General features: G+C 43.6%; 1 long non-coding RNA gene across 1 annotated transcript in view; it reads right to left on the minus strand.

Annotated features, from left to right (window-relative positions):
• Nucleotides 1-540: 540 nt before the first annotated feature.
• The window catches only part of LOC140702307 (uncharacterized), a 37,465-nt gene continuing 17,562 nt past the window's right edge, over nt 541-20,443 (minus strand). Inside the window, exons 2-3 of the long non-coding RNA XR_012081428.2 lie at nt 9,651-9,839; nt 541-9,535 (exon numbers count right to left, since the gene is read on the minus strand). This is a non-coding gene — a long non-coding RNA (uncharacterized LOC140702307). The remainder of the gene's footprint in view (nt 9,536-9,650; nt 9,840-20,443) is intronic.

A 20,443-nucleotide genomic window follows, 5' to 3' on the forward strand; every position in this document is an offset into this window, starting at 1 on the left:
TAATTCCATTTTTTTTGCTGCAGCAGACTTAGCACGGCCATCAAAGTTTCAAAGAAACTCTGAGAAAGCACATTTATAGGGATGAAAACTTTTGCTTTTTTAAATTTCTTAAGACCTAGGAACTGCTGGTTTCTTAGTTGTGTTTCGGAACTAAGTGTCAGTAGTGGTATAAAGACTGTTGTTTTAAGATTGATCGGGTTGCGGTGTTTTCTGTTGTACTGAAGAGGCCATCAACAATCATATGTATATTTTTATCCCTCTGCCGCTCAGCAACCGAGTGTGAAATCCTTCATCTTCACCTCTTGATCTACAATGCTCCAGAAGTCTCCCTGCATGCTCAGAATTATGCAATATGTTTTAGACAAGGGATCATTTCAGATTGTTAGCAGAGCTACTCTATCATTCCGATCTGTGCCACGAAACCAGGCCATTAACATATTCATGAAACTGTCTATTTATTCTCAACTAGGAGGATAATAGAAAAATAACACTAATTGTTTTGACAGCAGTGTGCTTAAGAGTTATCTGAGGCAGTAAATGTTTCTTTTCAAAGGGGTGAGATGTTCACTTGGGGGGGGGAGAGAGAGAGTTTATTTCAGAATTAAGCATATTGATAGCCCATGGCTGCAGAACAAACCTAAGGAGAAACTTCGGGGGAAGGCATTAAAAAGCAAATCAAATTTAACTTTAGGAGCTGGCTGAACATTTTGATTCATTTTGGCTCAGACAGATTCCTTTCCCCCCCCCCCCCAGAAAACCTTGCTTATGTTTAAAAGACTCCATTGTCATTTTGTATCAGTCTTGTAGTTAATTTATTTAGGGGGGGAAATCCAAAGATAACTGGGCACCAACCCAAATGCTATAAAAATATGCAAAGCTTCGAATACTATAGGATTCTTCATCAGGCTACCCTCTTGAGCTTGAACTGAAAAGCTTGCACATTTTTGTGTGTGTGAAAAAAATCAAAGCCACTTTGTAAGTTCAGAAGTATGTCTTTATAAAGGAGTGGATCTATCCTGCTTCATGATTTTACCTCTTTCCTTTTCAAGGCATCTATTCTAGTAACTACAGGTGTATCTTGTATCAGTGAGTTCCGTAAGACAATAATGCACTGGCTGAACTAATTTCCCCAGATAAAAATGTCATGTGCAACATAAACTAACATGTTCAACCAAAATGAAGCTAAAAGCCTTCTCTTCATTGCCATTATTGTTATATTCCCAACACTGTTTGACTCTAGCTAAGAAGAGCCAGCCTGTACAAGCTGCAAAGTCCCAGGGCACCTGGAGAAGAAGGGAATGGTAAACCTCTTCTGAGTACTTTCTATCCAGAAAACCCTGAAAAGGGTTTCCATAAGCCAGAATTGACTTGACAGCACACAACTACTATTATTATTAAGAAAAGAGGCAAAGCATTAAGCTTTTTAAAAGTAACTCATTCTCACTACTTGTTACTGTATCTAAAAAGTAACTAGTTTTGTAACTTGTGGCATTGTGCCATACTTTTGAAAGCTTTATTGAGTTTTAGGGGCTTTAGGCCTGATAAGAGGAGAAACAGTCTCTCTGTTTTGGGGGACAAGGCCTTCCTGCCTCCCGACATGTCTTCCAACCAGTAGAGAGCTATAGAGTCCACTCTGCCCATGTGCAGAGGAGGGAGTTGGGTAGAAAACTAAGATGTAGTTGACTTCGTCTCAGGTAACCCAACCCTCTCCCCCTTCCAGCTTCAACAAACTTCAGCCTCCACTGGAAGAGCAGGATAAAAATTAAAAATTTCAATTTCAATGCCTTTAAAATGCTTTCAAACAGTACCTTCAAGAAGTAACTGGAATATAACTGCGCAATATCTATGTGTTACTTTTAAAATGTAACTTTGTTATGCCTTCTTTACCTCCCTAAGACTAACTTGTTACAGGTTACTTGCTTGTAACTTCTAACTTCTAACAGAGATAAGCAAGAGGTACATCTGGTTCTACCAGTAGAATTTCCATCATGGGATTTTGGACTTGTAATTATCTAACAATAATGATAACTACTCCACCCCCTTCCTTAAACTATACAGTGGTGCCTTGCTAGACGATGTTAATTCGTTCCGTGAAAATCGCTGTTGTATGAAAACATTGTCTAGTGAAGCACAGTTCCCAATTGGAATGCATTGAAATCCATTTAATGTGTTCCAGTGGGAAAGAATCATTGTCGTTTTGCGAAGATCGCCCATAGGGAAACCAGTTTTGCGAACCGCCAATCAGCTGTCAAAATCGGCGTCTAGCAAAAAACGGTCCAGAAAACACCCGTTTAGCGAAGCGCCAATCAGCTGTCAAAATCGTCATATTGTGAAAAGCGGTCCCCAAAAAAACCGTCTTGCAAAGCATGGACCGAAACATCGTCCAGCGAAAATCGCCCATAGGGAAAGCCATTTTGCAAAGCGCTATAGCACTCGCAAAAAAATCGTCTAGTGATTTCCTCGTTCTGCGAGGCAATTTTCTAGTGAGGCACCACTGTATAAGCAAAAGTTGTTTTGGGGTAACCAGGTGCGTTTTTCTGCCCGGAAGAACTGTAAGCATCGTTCTATTCTGGCAAACGATGCAGATTTCTGTCTCACAAGACATTAATTCAATGCACTTATTTTTTGCAACAAGTTGTGGTGCTTTATTAAAGCAACAACATCAAAGGCTCTTATGGCATTCCTTTTAAGACTAAAACATTTCGTTTGCCATATGGTTGCGTGAACTGTTGCCCACTTCATCAGATACATGCGTTTCACACTGTAAAGTTATGCCAAAGATCAAGGTTTTTAAAAAATCCCGCAAAGAGAAAAGCCTTTCATTTAGAGCAAAAACAGCTTTGTTTGAAGCTCTACCCAACAAGTAAGGAAACACAGACCACGGATCAGCCCACCTGTCCCTCTGAACAGGGGTGCATGGATTCCTTCCTGTATTGCAACTTGAGTATAAACACCAGAAATGACAGCCACTCCTTGCTTCTCTAAAGGGGGGCACTAAACATGGTAAACTCTTTGCCCCCCCAAAATGGATCTGGAACTGTACATTTGTTCTTTATATATGTTGAAACTACCAAAGCCTGTACTCCATTTCAGCTTTTCCAGACGAGTGCTGTGTAATAGAAGAGCAGTGGTTTCCACCCTTGGGTCTCCACCAGATGGTCTTGGACTACAACTCCCAGAAGCCTTCACCACAAGCTGTCCTGGCCAGGACTTCTGGGAGTTGTAGTCCAAGAACATTTAGGAATCCAAGGTTGGGGATCACTTGTAGAAGGACCCTGCTGGCTGAATTAAGTATCTGGCTGAAGTGCCAGAGATTGGGAGTTCAGTTCTCCACTGTGCACCTCAGGAGAAAAGCCATCCTGCATCGCCATGGGTAAGATGCCAGCCCCAAAGGGCCCCAAGAAGAAGGGAATGCCAAACTACTGCCGAGCACTCTAGACGTGGGAAATCCTGCAAAGGGCTTCCAGACGTCAGCATTGACTTGATGGCACCATCATTTGTTGTTGTTGTTGTTTAGTCATTAAGTCGTGTCCGACTCTTCGTGACCCCATGGACCAGAGCACGCCAGGCCCTCCTGTCTTCCACTGCCTCCCGGAGTTGGGTCAAACTCATGTTCGTCAATTCAGGGACACTGTCCAACCATCTCGTCTTCTGTAGTCCCCTTCTCCTCTTGCCTTCACACTTTCCCAACATCAGCATCTTTTCCAATGAGTCTTCTCTTCTCATGAGATGGCCAAAGTACAGGAGCCTCAGCTTCAGGATCTGTCCTTCCAGTGAGCACTCAGGGTTGATTTCCTTTAGAATGGATAGGTTTGTTCTCTTTGCAGTCCAGGGGACTCTCAAGAGCCTCCTCCAGCACCACATCTTTATCATTATCAGATAGGACATGGAGTTCCTAGTGGCAGTATACTACAGGTGTTGCTTCAAGATTGTAAGAGTCCTTATCTTCTGTGTTTCCTCCTAGACTTCAACATCAGAGACTCTATCCTGACATTTGATGTTGAGAATTCTCCAAAGATGAAAACGACTGAGATTTCTTGCATGCACTGATAGACAAGTCTCTGTCTGAAAAGTAGAAAGGATAGAACAACAGCTTTGTACTTTTCCCCCTGAACAGAAAGATTGGTTCCATGTTGATTACACACAGAGGATCGAAAAAGTGATGGCTTTAGAGAGTCATGAGTTCACTCCATTGTCGATAAGAATGCAATGGGAGACAGTGCTGCCAGGATACGTGAACTTACCCGCTGCAGTAGAGGGTGTTCAAACAACTTCAGAACTGGTTTCTTACAAGGTGCATCAGAGGAGGCTGCTACATCACCACTGTATTATCAATATTGATCTTCAACATTATTACAGAAGAAGGACAATAGGTGAACTTCTTAGCTTCTCAGGAAGTGTGGTTACATTAGGAGCAGTCATTGGCAAATAAAAGCTCACACCCTGTGGAAGATGAGCTTTTATTAATGGTCTGTAGATGCCACTGATCAGTTTCATCATCAGTGTGATAGTGAAGCCCAACAGCAGTGTTTTCTTCCCTGTAAGCACCTCTGAATCTTGTGCAAACGTAAGACTGAAAAGACCTGGAGCAAGAGCATAGCCTTGTTACACCATTCCTAATGGGGAAGGGATCAGAGAGGATGCCATTGTTGATGACATGAGCTTGCATACCATCATGAAACTCTCATACGATATGTGTGACTTTCTCAGGACGTCCACATTTCTTCATGATTTTCCACAGACTCTCTCCTTTCAAAAGCTCTACTCAAATCGGTGAGAGTTGTGCAGGGGCTGACACGTTGCGCTTGACATTTTCCTTGTAGCTGTCAAACGGCAAGGATCACGTCGGCAGTCCCTCGCTCGTTCCAGAAGCCACATTGAGTTTCTTGGAGGAGGCTTCTCTCCAAGCGTCCTAGGAGGCGACTCAGAAGGAGTCTCGCCAGGAGAATCCCAACAGTATTTAGAAGTGAGACGCCCCAGTGGCTGTCACAAAGTTGACGGTTGCCTTCTCTTTGATGCAAGTAGACGATGGTTGCATCTTTGAAATCCTGGGGGATTTTGCCTTCTGTCCACATTTCTTGAAATAGGTGTGTCAGGTGGAGAAGTTTATCACCCCCTTTTTTATATACAGATCTCCACTGGAATAGCACCTGCCCCTAGGGGGTTTTCATTGGTTAATCGCCTTTCATGTTTCCTCTAGAGAGAGGGGGAGGTCCATGAGACTGTTGATTGGCACTCATGGTAGCCTATCAATTTCCTCCTCTCTAATTTCAGAGGGTCTGTTCAACACATTTTGAAAATGTTCAGCCCATCTTTGCAAAACCTGTGAATCCTCTGTGATCAGCACACAGCCGTCAGAGCTGAGGGGGTGACAAGCCCACAGCACGGGGGACATAGACAGTTTTGATGGCTTCAAAGCATTTATTACTTTCTCTACTGTCAGCAAAGTCCTGCATCTCCTCTGTCTTCCTGCTAAGCCACCTCTCACAATTTAAATTGCAACTCGTGACAAATATTGTTGAAAACAGCTGTATTGGCAAGTGATCTGTTGAGTTGATACACTCTATGTTGTTGAAGATTTTTGTTCGATACATTTCGTCATCAGCCTCATCAAACCCTGATGGACAAGGTTTGTAAATCTGAGACAGTGGCTCCCAATCTTGAGTCCCCAGATGTTCTTGGACTAAAACTCCCAGAAGACTTCATCACTAGCTGTGCTGGCCAAGATTTCTGGGAGTTGTAGTCCAAGAACATCTGGGGAACCCAAGGTTGGGAAGCATTGGTCTAAGAGCTTTGATGGCTGTGGTCGACACGGTGTTGCAGAGTAGCATATGTCTTTCCAAGGGTAGCCACTCCAGAAGAAGGTGTAGCCCTCACTCTCTTGTTCTAGTTGACCTAGAACACATTTCACTAAGGGTAACAATGTCAACATTATAGCGTCCAAGTTCTCCGGTCACATGTGCTGTTCTCTTCTCAAGTCTATGATTCCTGGTGTTGTCTAGACGGAAGTGACCAGTCACATCCCAATCATAACTAAGACAGACTCTCTTCTTTTATTTTGTGAGTTCCTGCCACAAGGTGTGAAATCCAGGTCACTAGCCAGAAAGTGATGAAAACAGACAATGCAGTGAGCATCCCGAAAAGGGCTTCTCTGTCCCTCAGGAGGCTGTTGAGTTCTGCTGCGGCTTTCATCCAGCTGAGACCGACCATACACCCTGAGCCCCCTGTATGCCAGTCCACAACGACAGCTTCCGGTTTGTCCACACCATTGCCACAGGGCTTTTTCAAACAGTAGGGTAGTAAGAGGTTGAGGCGAAGAGACTGCTGACTTGCCCCCAATTCCTGGAACTGCTGGAGAACTCAGGGGTTAAGGCCTCTGGCTGCAGAGTCAGAGGTTGGCGGTTCGATTCCCCACTGGGTCTCCTTGACAGGGGCTGGACCCAATGATCCAGAGGGGCCCCTTCCAACTCTGCCGTTCTAAGGCGTTAGGTATTATTACTTTACTTGTGCATGAGAAGTAAGCGAGGGGGACTTGTAGAGCATGGGCTGAGTGCCCAGTAAGATCGGTAATGGAAAGGGAGCTCATAAAGAGTCCAACAGATCAGTCATTAGGATTATTTTCCCCTCCACACACACATAGACACCCCATTGCTACAAAATTACTATAGAAAGCATTCAATCCAGTGATCAAGTCTGCAGTGGTGTTCTACTTCTTCCTGGCAGGCCAGCTTTCCACAGGAAAAGGTGTTACTGACGTAGAGAGGAGTCACACATGCCATTCTGATGGGCATCTTTTATATCGGTATATTTAATAGGGTCAGACTTGCAGATCTAAATTACGTTCCATTGGCGCAAGTAGTCCTGACTCCCGACGGCGTCTTGGTGCCGAGTTTTAGAGCGATCACACTGGAAAGATGCTCTGCCAAGCCTTGCTCAGACACACGCAACACAGACCCGTTTTCCTGCCTTTCCCAAACTAGCACCTCTCATCAATTTGGGAATTCGCTCTATTCTATTTTCACGGCTAAGCCATAAATCAGAAACTGTCTTCTGCCACATCCATAGTTACTGAGGAGGAAAAAGCAGAGACACCGGGGAGAGAGAGGCCGGCCAGTAAAGGTTCACAGAAGAGTGAACACGGGGTAGGAAAAGAGCAGGTTCCTCCTTAGAGAATGCAGTTACTCTTTCTGCCTGGCAAGGCCCTGGGAAACCTGGAGATTTCAAAAGCAAGCTTTTTTTCCCCATGATTTAGAAGAAAGAGGAGGAGGTAAAAGTGTGCGGGAGAAAAAAGGACATCTCCCAATATAACTAGCAGGCCATCTTAGTTTGCAGACAACACAGTGGCATGGCACTCCCGAATTTTGTCCTTTGAATGATCTGCTGGGTGAAAGAAAGAAAGAAAGAAAGAAAGAAAGAAAGAAAGAAAGAAAGATTATTTATTTATTTATTTATTTATTTATTTATTTATTTATTTATTTATTTATTTATTTATTTATTTATTTATTTGCAAAGTGGACCAAGTTTGAAGGGCAACAGGGTAGATCTTGGATGACCGTTGGACAATAAAATCAATTGACTGTTCATAATTGGGAGGCCAGAGGTTAAGAAACTGTCAGCCACAAGGCTTCACCAAAGAAGGACATGACAGGGACTGTAGGAATATATATATGGATATGAAGCATATATGCTACAGCCATGCAGTGAGGAACATAGCCTGTTAGGCAGAAAGTGTTAGACCTTGGGTATTAAACAGAATAATGTCTCTAGTCCTCGTTGTTCCGGTGAGAAAAATCCAGAAATAGGTTATTATTTGCTGCTGAGAGGTTAGATGCCAATGTCTCAGGAAGTAGACACTGATCCATGAAAGCTCATGCTATAATTGATCTCTTAACCTCCAAGATGACACGGGGATGTTTGTCATTCTCGTGGAGATGTCTAACGTTGTTACCTCTTTGAAAATAATCAGAGTAAAACCTAACATAATGACTTTCATCAGCCCTTCACACGATCCTCATTTCCTCCTGTTTTCATCACTAAGTTCAAGTTCATCAAGAAGGTTCCTCTGAAGGAGACCATTTTGCCCTGTTTCCACCTCACTCCAGCTTTGGTTCGGACATTGAAACACCCTTGGTTTGCTCAGCTGGAGTGGCTAGTGGAGAGAAAGAAACCACTTTTGATTCTATGGATGAGAGATTTACTCAGAATTTAGAAGCGACAGTCCCTTACGAAAGATGTTTAAGCCAGCACTGCAGGGTGGATGAGCAAGGTCAGACTGTTGCCTCCACCAGAGCAGGCAGAATAATGAGTTCTTTCTCAGGTTGGACCAGATTTGAACTTTCATACTGCTCAGCTCAGACTAGAGCAAGAGAAGGAGGAGATAATGCTGAAGACAGGTCAACAGGACATCTCCCTGCTCCCGAGAGTGACCAGGGCTGAGACACAAGTTCCTATGTGGGAATCCGTCCCTCCAAGATTTTCTGAAGTCCTTTAGCTTCTAGCATGCACCATCTTAATATATTCTGAGAGAGAGAGAGAGAACTCATTTCTACATTGAGTTTCCCTCTAACTTCACCGGAGATCATTCGGTACATTTGGTGGGCTACTGTTTACCCAAGCTCAGTGCTGCAGTAGAAGTGCTACTCTTCCACGTTTGATGGTTTTGTGACAGCAGACTAACCCAGCTGCCCCTTCAAAACATTCCTGCTATTTTAATTCTCAACCGTCCACAAAATCTTGTGCCAAATGAAACTCTGCTGGTTTTGTGCAACAGACCATACAGGCTAATCCAGCCCATGCCTCTAATAACTTTCGGGAGTCAATGATCTGATCACGTCTTGGTCATTTTCCTGGAGATCATTTCAAGCAATTCTTCTTCCTCAAAACTTCCAACGTATGGTTCTCAGGCTGCCCTACAGAACAATCTAGAACGAGTCTGCTCTACTATGAGCGTGGTTTTCAGACTGCTCACTGTCCTAGAACAATGAAAATGGTTTTCTACAGAGACAGGTTGATGGACCATCAAAACTAGGAGTTCTTCCCCAGCAGTTCTTATTTTTTGGTCCTCCAGATATTCTGGACTTCATTTCTCCGAAGCCAGTAACAAGTAATGCATGTAGCTGTAATGTGTTACCTTTTGGGGGGGGGGGGGGTGTCAACCAAGAACTTCCCAAAGTAACATAACTGGAGACAACATCTCTGTTGGTGTAAATAGTAACAATCTGAGTCATTTCTAAAGTTCCTTTTAAAAGGTATTTTTAGAGAAGTGTTCGCAATTTATACTCTTTTCAACCCAATTCTAAACGTTTCTTGAAATGACAAAATGCAATTTAAAAATAAAGAGCCACAAAACCGTACATAAGAAATGACATGCAGCAAAACGGTGAGTGTGATGAACCACATCCTTATACCCTCTTTCTGTAACCTACAATCAAGGAGACGCCTTACCTATGCTGTGTTGATCACTTTTTTGTTGTTTCCAGGTCATAATTGAAAGGTGCAAATTTGCCCAAATGGGCTGTGGTTGCTGATCCTCGGCCTATGAGAGATAAGAAGTTGATTTTGCATTGTGGAAGATATGCAAGAGAAGAAATGCAAATCACTGATTCAATGCTAAAAGACCCACACATGTTGGCAAACTAGCAAGATCTTACTGTGTTTTACTGAAAGACCAGGGTCTCCTGTTGCGCCTTCCATGTTTGTAATTTGTTTTTGCGGTATTTTTTTTTAAGTCCATGTTATGAATCTCTCTTTTTGGGGGGGAGGCACAGAGCCATCAGATGTTGCAAAGGAGATTTCTTGTCATTGTTATCCTTCTTCTGCTGCTTACATTGTTCCCAAACCTAAAATAAGAGACCCCAGAAAATGTAAACAAGTGCTTTGAATTGAGGATTTCCATCCCACCCTAATTCAGCTCAGTTTCCTCTTTCTAGTTAATCTTAAACATACAACAGACTTACCCTATCAGAAAGAGTCATTGTTTCTTGAATTTGCAGGAGACATTAAGGGAGAACAGCAAGAACGGTCTGCCCAAATATCAAATACCAGTTGAAATCACAACTCTAGGCTGAGTCTAATTGCTATTCACTGCTGGATTTTAGCCACGCACCCCAATCCTATACATTATTGCTGTTGTTTTGTGCTATCAAGTCGCCCTCGACTTACGGCAAACCCATAAATGCACAATCTCCAAAGTGTCCTCTCCTCAACTGCCCACCTCAGCTCTTGCAAACCCCAGTCTGTGGCATCCTTTAGCAAGTCAGGCCATCTTGCATTGGGCCTTCCTCTTTTCCTGCTGCTTCAGACTTTGCTAGCATTATTGTCTTTTCCAAAGAATCCTGCCTTCCCATGATGTGCCCAAAGTAGGACCAAGAAGTTGCTATCATATAAGAAGAAAGGACATCTTAGCCCCGTCATTGCCCAGAATAAACACACTCGTTTCAGTTTATCTATTACGTATTTCTGGCGGCCAGCTCCCAACATCCCCAACCAGCATGGCTGACAGCCAGGGATGATGGGAATTGGAATCCAATAACATCTGGAGAGTCTCAGACCCCCATCTTCTAAACTACACAGGAAGTATCAGGATTTTTTTAAAGGATGCTACAGAAACATCCTTTTATCATCCCAGTGATGCAGCTGGCCATGAAGGAGCCCTCCTTAGACCATAAGCATTCCTGCCTCGGCTTTCTGGCTGCTGTCAAGACTGGCCTGAGCCAAATTGCTTTGCCTGGATTCCCACTGCCTCCCGCCCATCACCCCAGGTAGCCCTGGGAAGAAGCCAGCATCCACCAGCGCATCAAGGGCCAGCTCCTCCACGGAAGGAAATGACATTTCAGTTTAATGAGCTGGCCGGGCAGTTGAAGCAGATAAACAGGAGTGAAAAGGGTTAAGTGCCTGTCACAATAAAAACCTCAAGGGCACTTGACCTTTTAACATCGCACTCCTCCATCCGACCCCCACCCCAACATGCCTCTCCTTGGGAATCGGCATTTTGTGGGGTTCTGTTTCCTTCCTGCAGCATCTCCAGGCCTATATGGGGGGGAAATCCTCTATTGGTTGCTTAAAGGACAAAAGGGGGGATTGGATATCCCTGGGAGACCCCTTGAGGTGCTGTTTCTTGCATGGAGAAATTTGGGGGTTGGGAAGGGAGAGAATACGAGCGAGGGAAACTTGGGCGCAAGCGTGCTTAACTCCCCGACTTCAGGCTTTCCCTACAACATCTGCCCCGGTCTGTTTTTTCCGCCAAGATTTGTGCAGAAAAAAATAAATATATTCACTCGGTGCCAGGCTGAAAATGATACTGGACCTTAATCTCAGGAGCATCAGATGCAACAATGTTCTGACAATCGTCTGAGGATACCGGTTGCGGGCAAAAAAAAAATGCCCAGGAAAAATGATACATGAACTAGGAAAGACATGCAATGGATGGGGGGCAATGCATTTAAAGATGCCCAAGAATTGTGGACATCTATCAGTACTACGGAATTAGATTTGTGAAGCTGGCTGGATAGCTCAAGGGTTTAGATCTCTGGCTGCAGGTTGAGAGTTTGATTCCCCACTGTCCCTCCTGGGAGAAAAGCCAGCCTGGGTGGCCTTGGGCAAGCTGCACAGTCCCAAGGTTGCCCCTAGAGGAAGGGAGTGGTAATACATTTTGGAGTATTCTCTCCCTGGAAAACCCTGAAAAGTGTGGCCATAAATCAGAATTGATTTGACTGCACACTATTATTATTGTTATTCTTACTATTTATTGGGATTAGATTTAAGAGAAGATGCTTTCATGGTTCTCCTTGATGCTTTTAAGTGAGTGCTCCCAATCACTGGGTCCTGTGAAAACAGCCCTTTAGATAAAGGTGCACTGGCAGGGAGTAATGGGAATTGAAGTCCTTCACAGTTGGAGGGCACTCTGCTTAGAGAAGACTGGCATAGAAGTTTGGCATCTATGAACTAGATTTTTCCCCTCTCTTTTCATGCTCTCTCACCCGGACTTAAAAAAAAATTAGATAGCAAAGCTTAATAAAAATTTACTCCGAAGAGATTTCTAATTTTTGCACCGAAAAATAAGGAGATGCAGGAAGGCAATGACCTTTGACTAGTTAATTTAGACCTGGTAGATTACAGCTGGCTTTATCAGTGTTCTACAAAGCCTGGGGAAAAGGAGCTGACCATAATTACAGCTACAGTTTGTTACTTTTGATTTTAAAAAGTTCAGTTGTAATAGAGATCATTTATCACTGAAAATATTAAACGACTCCAGAACAGAGTAAAACAGTTTCTGAGCACTCAGAATGGACCTTCAGCTTCCCCTTTTAAGAACCAGTGTAAAATCTGAAATCAAGGGACATGTCTTGGAACACTTTCTAGTTCCACGTGAAAACTTCTGCTGGAATAAACAACCATTTCTGGACCAAGTCTGGAGGAGATTTTCTCTGATTCAGACAAATAGGAAACTATGCTTAGAGGTCAGCTGTCAAACTTCCTTCCCTCAAAGCCAAAACCAAAACAGTAGACTATTTAATCACATCTCTCTAGTTTGTCTCTGGCTGCAGCTGTGGGCATGCTTCTCTGAACCAAGGGGACTGATATAAGTAAAAGCAACTCCTGCCCAACAGAAGCTGCTCAGGGTGAGAACCAGGAGCTGCAGCAAGAGTTATATACAGCCAACTCAATCCCTATTGGTTCTTCAAGTCAGGTGATCCACCTAGTCTACAGAGCTGCAATACCTCCTTTGTCCACTGCCATGAGTGGAGCTGTAGTGCGGGAAAACTTCAGAGTCCTGTGGATCTGAACCGTGTCCCATCCGAGTCCTTAAGCCCAACCGGAGTAAAGACCTTGCTTTCCACCCCAGGCAGTGGGCTGGATTCCATCATTTTAAATCCCCTCCGTGGAAAAACATGTACAAGATAAAAATGTAAAATAAATATGGGCGTAAAAAACTGAAGAGAATTTTAAAACAGACCAAGGGAAGTGAAAGGAAATACAGCACCTGCCCAGTTAAGAGCCCCCACCAAGGCAAGTGAGATCAGAAGCTCAGGATTTGCCCGTGGAAAGGACCACAGGGAGACAATCGGGGGAAGGCAACAGGAGTGCAAAATTTGCAAGTGGAGTAAAATGCCCACACAGATATCATAAAACATAAAAAAGGTTGGGTAGCAATACAGAAAACCCTACATAAAGAAGCTAATGGACATGTGGAATGAGATAAAAAGCCATAGTCCCTGTTCAAACCAAGGAAGATAGAACTGAACCTCTTGATGGATTCTTGTTCAGCATTTTTTAAACCTGGCAGTCTTCCTCAAGTTACTTAGAGCAACTACACATAAACAGATCTGCTGAACCCATCTAGAACTCAGTAGCACTAGGATGGTGCTCTTTGCTGCACAGCATCATCCTACCACTGCTCATTCATGTGGATGGCTTCAGCAGGTCATGGTATCCATCGATTTAGCTGGACTCTCCCTTTTTTTTGTAATTGCAACCCGTTGGCTCAGCTCTCACTCATCAAAACCAATTTTAGAAAGTACACAAGCATACTTTCCAACTTTCAACAATCATAAACATCTTTCCAAACCGCAGAGAATCATGTCTGTGCTCTGTACAAATTAATATTTAAAAGCCTTATGCATGTATTATCTCAACAATGGGGGGGGAGTCCAAAACAAAAATACGAGCACAGATTTTCCCATTGTTGTTGGTGGTGGGTATTGAATGCTGCTCTTGGTGAGTAATCTCGTCAACTTGAGTGGTTGCTTGTATACGTATTTATACAGTATCAATGCTGATACTGAATCAATCCAAACTGAAAGGTTCACTAAACAGGAACGTTTAGATGCTTATCTATGGTAGGATGTCCTTTCGCTGGTGCAGCTCGGTGGGGTGGAGCACCTGACCAACTGAGATCACCGAGATGGGGTGACGTGCCCCATGTACAGCCTTGGGCAGTGTGCATTGTTCCAGAGTAGAGAAGCTGGTAAACCACTGCTAAGTACTTTATGCTAGAAAACATTATCATGCAGCAGACATGACTTCTTGGTGCATCATCTTCACCACCACAATGATCAAGACCTCCTTGTCACCTCCCAACATCTGTTAAATACTAGCCATGGAGGCCCTCTGGGTATCTAAAGAAAATGCAGGCCACAGAAGCTTCTGCAGAACAGATCTGAGTCCTCCTTCAGGTCCCTCATTATGTGCTTCGTTGTTCTCATCCGTCCCAACCGGTCTTAACTTACAGGGTTGTTCAAACACTGCAAGGATGAACAGAGGAGAGCCAGCAGAAAGGAGATCCAGCAGAAAGGAACCTTGGGCCCAGCAGTTTGCCTAAGGGCAAAATAACTGAGCCAGTCTCTACTGAGTCCAAAAAAAAAGTCTGTGCAAGGTTGATGCCATCCTTCAAAAGAAATTGCCCGAAGTTTCTTACTAACATTTCTCCTTCCAATCTTGCAGAGGAGAGAAGCTACCAAATGGAAAAGCAGCATTCCTTAAGAGGATCTTAAATAAATGGGCCGTGTGTCACACATTATAAAGGGATTAAAAGGGAGCAATAAAAATCTCCTGTTTAGAAATGGAATCCTGCTTTAACACCTCTTAGACAAGTCATTTCCTCTCCCATAGGTTCCTCCCTCTGCTGGTAATCTTCCCCCTTTTGTTTCGGCTCCCAAGTCCTGATCGGCAATGCAGGCTTGCCCAAGTGGAAGCATTGTCATTCCAATGGCAGGAACAAATGGGAGAGAAGAGGAATGTCATCTCTTTTGTGTGGGTTCCATTAATTTTGATGGGCCCCGGGCCACAGAATTTCCTGCTGGCTTCTTTCCAGAATAAGCTTGTTTGCTAGCAAACTACCAGACTTCTTCTGTTTTGGGATGTCATTTATTAGAGAGAATATGTATTGATCTATGATTAACAGAAGTATCGTCTCCAGATCTCTTGAGCTATTAGTTCCCCTCTCTGTTCAGTACTGGTTTGGCCTCATCTAGAGGACTGTGTCCAGTTCTGGACACTGCACTTTAAGGAGAAGGCCAAAAAAACTGGAGCAAGTCCAGAGGAGGGCAACAAAGATAAACAGGGGACTAAAAACCAAGCCCTAGGAGGAAAGACGGAAAGAACTGGGCATGTCTAGCCTTGAGAAAAGACGGAAGGGAGATTGGACGGTCCTTTTCAAATACTTGAAAGGTAGCCCTACAGAACAGGGGCTGAACCTGGTGTGCCACTGAACTTTATATAGGAAAATACAGGACCCTTGTATTTATTTCAAAGGTTTAGGAACCTACTTTTTAGGGTCACAGCTGCCCATTCAGCACCTATGGATGAACTGCAGAAAACTGTGAGACACAGTAAAACACAAGAAGAAGAAGAAGAAGAAGAAGAAGAAGAAGAAGAAGAAGAAGAAGAAGAAGAAGAAGAAGAAGAAGAAGAAGAAGAAGAAGAAGAAGAAGAAGAAGAAGAGATGCTGATGCTGATGCTGATGCTGATGCTGATGCTGATGCTGATGCTGATGCTGATGATGATGCTGATGATGATTGATGATGATGATGATGAAGAAGAAAATCAAATAGCAACATACAGGTAACCAGCTGGGTCCAAACTTTGTGATAAGTCAAGGTAAGTATATTAGTCTTTGAGCTTTGATTGAAGCCCTCAATACTAATGAATTAACTAACTAACTAGAGTGGCTTGATAACTCAGTGGCTTAGGTCTCCGGCTGCGGAGCCAGAGGTTGGGGGTTCGATTCCCCACTGGGCCTCCTCAACAGGGGCTGGATTCATTGGTCCGTAGGGTCCCTTCCAACTCTGCAGTTCTAAGATTCGTATTGTAATCTTGCAAATCCTGGCACAGTATTTCTGGCTATTCTTGTTGCTACTCTCCTACTGGAAGCTGGATGTCATCATGACCATCATGACTTGAGATGCGGGAGCTTCAACCAAGGACCTTATATTGCATCCAGTCCAACCTCCCAGGTTCTTCAGTTGCTAAATTCTTCCTTCTGCATTTCTTTCCTCTCCATTTGTCAGTGCAACCCTGGTAATAAACACCACTGAACAGAGACATCAACATGCCACTTTTTGCTGGCCCAAATAATTACATGTCACGGATACATTAGACCTTGCTCCCAGGACACCACATGGGACCGTGCTGCTCATCTTGATACACATACACATTCCATTAACATTCATGATAGCTATTCACATTTGTGAAAAAGACAGGCAGCCTCCAGAGATTATGAGCGGAGAGAACTGTGTGAGTTTGCATATAAGATGAAACACAATCATGATTTTTTTTTCCTAGCATCCTTTTATCCTTCCAGGAAAAAAGACCTAAGATGGATCATTCTTCTTATTCTTCTCCTACCAGAGGTTGGGCATTATCATGGCTTGAATCTGGACGTGGAAGCTCTAAACTATGATACTGGGTTCCCAGGTTTCTCAGCCAAAAAAAAAAAAAAAGTTCTTCTTCCTGTACTTCTTGCTCCAATTATTTCACCTTGAATAATCAGCTGGTAACAATCTATACTTCTCATTATCAACATTTCTTGGCCCTTTGTTGCTCCCTTAGTATTCCTTCATTGGTCACTCCCTTGATCCAGGAAATCCAGCATCCTATGATCAATCCATATTTCCATCTTTTTGTTTCTCTAGCTGTCAGTGTTAAAGTACATGATTCCTTGATCTAAAGCAGAACAACAAGTAGCATAGCGCTGGATTATGCTATTCTCAAAGACAACCTTAAATTTGGATGCAGTTTTGGTACTCTGTTCCCAAATTCTGAAGATCTCAAGATGAGCACCTTTTCATAGAATCATGGGAAGATGGAGTTAGAAGGAACCTATAAGGCCATAGAGTCCACACACATCTCTATCCAATGCAGGAATCCAAATCAAAATATAGATATGATATGTATTCTCGAAGGCTTTCACGGCTGGGATCCGATGGTCGGTGTGAGTATTTCAGGCTCTTTGGCCGTGTTCTGAAGGTTGTTCTTCCTGACGTTTCGCCAGTCTCTGCGGCCGGCATCTTCAGAGGACTGGAGTAGGAACTCTGTCCATGCTCTGTTGCTGTTTGTTGGATAGCAAAGGCCAAGAAACGTTGATAATGAGAACTATAGATTGTTACAGATGATTATTCAAGGTGAAATAATTGGAGCAAGAAGTACAGAACCTGGCCAAAGAGCCGGAAAAACCCACAAAAACCAATAGATAAGAGATGTTTGCCTAATTTTCCCTTGAATGCCTTCACCACCTCCCAAAGCGATGGGTTCCATTGTTGTACTGCTCTAACAGTTAAGAAGTGTTTTTTTCCCCTGATAAGAAGTGTTTTTTTTCCCCTGATATTCAGCTGAAATCTAGCTTCTTGTGGATCCACCATCTTGCTTGTTTTGCCTCAGGCACAAAATGCATTGGGTTGGTCAGAGCGGATAGCCTTAGATGTTTCCCTCATAGGTTGTGGAACTCCCACCAAGAAAAGGCTGGATAGTTCTACTTTGAAAAGAAATAGTAATTTTAGCTCAGTACCAATGACCTTGTGCATATGCAAGTAAGAAATGTACACACAGTTTTGCAGTTCTGTCACTCCTGTATTTCTGTCTGGTATGGATTACTTCAGAATCTACAAACACCGACACAGTCTTTAGGACAGTTACTTTGAATATCTTTCCTTGGTGCCTTCAGCCAAATGTTCTTAATTCTTTCTTCTTTTTTAAAGCTCAAAATAAAAATAACAAATGCATTACCCCAAACATAAACATTCCAAAACAAAACAAAAATCAAGTTTTTCTAATTATTGTCATACTAAAAGGAAACAGAACCTCGTTTTTTATATACAAAGGGCCAAATCTCACAGAACTCCATGAACTCCAGCATTAAAGTCTCCGAGGAAGGAATCCTCCGGTCAATTCTCAGCAAGTCTTGAATGTTCTCTGACACACACACACACCCTGTGTGAGACCAAAGATGCAAACATTTGAGCTTTTTCATAGAGGTTCCTGCATTTGTATGAAGTAATATTGTGCAAAGTTGTCTTCTCAAAACTATTGTCTTTCCTCTTCCTCAAGGCAAACACACACACCACAAATTTGAAAGAAGAGGTGGCGGAGTGGAAAGACACAAATAACCCATCCTAGGCTAATACTTTTCCTGGTCCATGGCACTAGTTCTATCACATTTTGCACTTCTTACAGAAACACCGAAACCTGGTCTTGAAGATGTGCAAAACTGTCCACTTCTGACAAAAACTCTGTTGCATATCTCACGACCTCAGGCAGCGATCTCTGTGAATACCAGACTGGACTTCTGCTATACCAACATCATGATGCTAGAAAATCTCACCTAGAAAGTCAGTCTGGCTCCGTGCCTGTAGAGATCCAGGTGGGCAGCCAAAACTATAGTCCTCCAAAAGGGCCTTGGTCTACAAAAGTGGTTTCTGACTAGGCGTTAGGAAGAACTTCCCAACAGCAGTGACACAGGCTTCCTTGAATTGTGGTGGATTCTCCCATTTTGGAGATTTTGCAAACAGAGGCTGGACCATTATCTCTCATGAAAGCTTTAGCTATGGATTCCCTGCATTGGCTGGTGCTTGGAATCAATGACCGTTGAGTTTCCTTCCAACTCTCCAATTTATGATGCAACAAGAATTGTTTCAAAAAAAATTTTAAAAAAATTTAAATCGATCACTAAAGATTGTTTAGATCTCTCTCTTTTTTTCCCCCAGATTGCTTTCAGGCAGAAATGTGATCAACGTTATAAACAAAGAACTGAACATTTGTCAAGTCCTCGGCAGGCTGCTAAGCCAAGCCAAGGGACTTTCTTTGGCCCGAAGGGTCAAAAGTTGTCCGTCAAAACACTCACACAGAAGATGGCTTCCTAAATACAGCACTCATTGGGAACGGCTTGTCCATTTTTGGCACCAAGACGAGTAAGACAGAGCCGGCTAAACTTAGCCCTACGTACGTGCTAGGATTGTTCTCTTCCACTGAGCCACGGATATAGCTCCTGTGCCTATGTTTTCCCTTTAATCCCCCACTCGCACATACTTTGGCTTCTCCTTCACACCTGTCTTACTGCGGCCAAGGCTGCCGAGGCCGCGTCCCAGCGCTTCCAAACAGCTCTCCCCCACCCCACCCCATGGCTAATGTTGATGGAAAGGTTCAGTCAGCCAAGCAGCTCCAGAATGAAACCCAGGGCAGTGAACTCTGCGTGACTCGGCAGGACCTGCAGAACTTCAAATTGGAAATGACATAACGGCTCAGCAAGAGCCAATGGCCATCCCGGTCTTTTACTCAGCAGAACAGGGCTGTGAACCTCACCAGGAAAACACTTACTGATGTGAATCGAGGCAGTGAATTCCAGTGGCAAGCTCGGTATAACAAACATGCCACTTTCTTCCATCAGCCCCGATCCTTCTCCGTTGCCCCGATGAGATCTGATTATCTCAGCGCAGCTGTCATATCACTCTCCCCTGGCAGGGTGAGGCCCAAACCTAACTTGTTCCATGCATGCTTCCCTCAGAAATAAATTTTCGTGCGAGAAATATTGCCTTGAGAACCCCCCCCCATGTATATTTTTTCAAGCACTCAGGGTGACTGGCTCTGTTTATAGTGTTCTGATGCTGAGTGCTATGAAGAGTGCACAGAAGCATCCGCCTAATAGCTGCATGAAGCTAAATTCATGTTTCTGGCTTTGTGTGCTGACTTGGCAAGCCTGAGCATCCCCGGAAAATGTGGATTTTGTAAGGTCTCATCCATGGACATCATGCAAAGGACATCGCAGTTTCCGATGCGGTATAGTAATTTAAAAAATCCATATTGGCTTTGTAAATGAGCAAAGGCAAACTCTTTCCTTGTGGAGGCAATGTGGAGCACTCTCAAAAAGGAGAGCAAGGTATTATTTAATTGGGTAGGATCTTGACTAATGAAGAAATAGATCAGCGCCACTTAAATATCTCACATTGGGCACCACTGTGTCTCTGGACCAGCCCTGTATGGGATAAATATAATTGTTGTTGACCTTTTCCTTTGGGGCAAGGGGCAAGGCACATATACAACTTCCTAAAACAGTAATGTATTGGCAATTAATTAAAATGTGGATCATATGCAGGGCATGCCTTGGGGAAATGTCATGTCCCAACAAGACATCTTCAACTCAGACGCTGAGGCCAAGATGTGGTTGCACAAGGAGTAGCTTGGAACTTGACTAGGAGAGGCTCAAGAGAGGTGAAGGAAGATGGTGGCCGCCAGGCAAGCCTGAACATACATACCCAGGCTCATCTGATTCTAGAAGCTAATGAGGCTTACACCTCATGAGTCCTTGAATGGGAGACCTCCAGGGGCCACTAGGTAGAACTAGGAAAGAGACCTGCCTGAAACCCTGGGGAGACATTGCAACTGTAATTAGAAAGCATCATGAGAAATCAAGACCCACTGGAAAAGACAATAAGGCTCGGAAATGCTGAAAGCA

This window comes from Pogona vitticeps, chromosome 11 (assembly GCF_051106095.1).
Source record: "Pogona vitticeps strain Pit_001003342236 chromosome 11, PviZW2.1, whole genome shotgun sequence".
NCBI classification, from domain to species: Eukaryota; Metazoa; Chordata; class Lepidosauria; order Squamata; family Agamidae; genus Pogona; species Pogona vitticeps.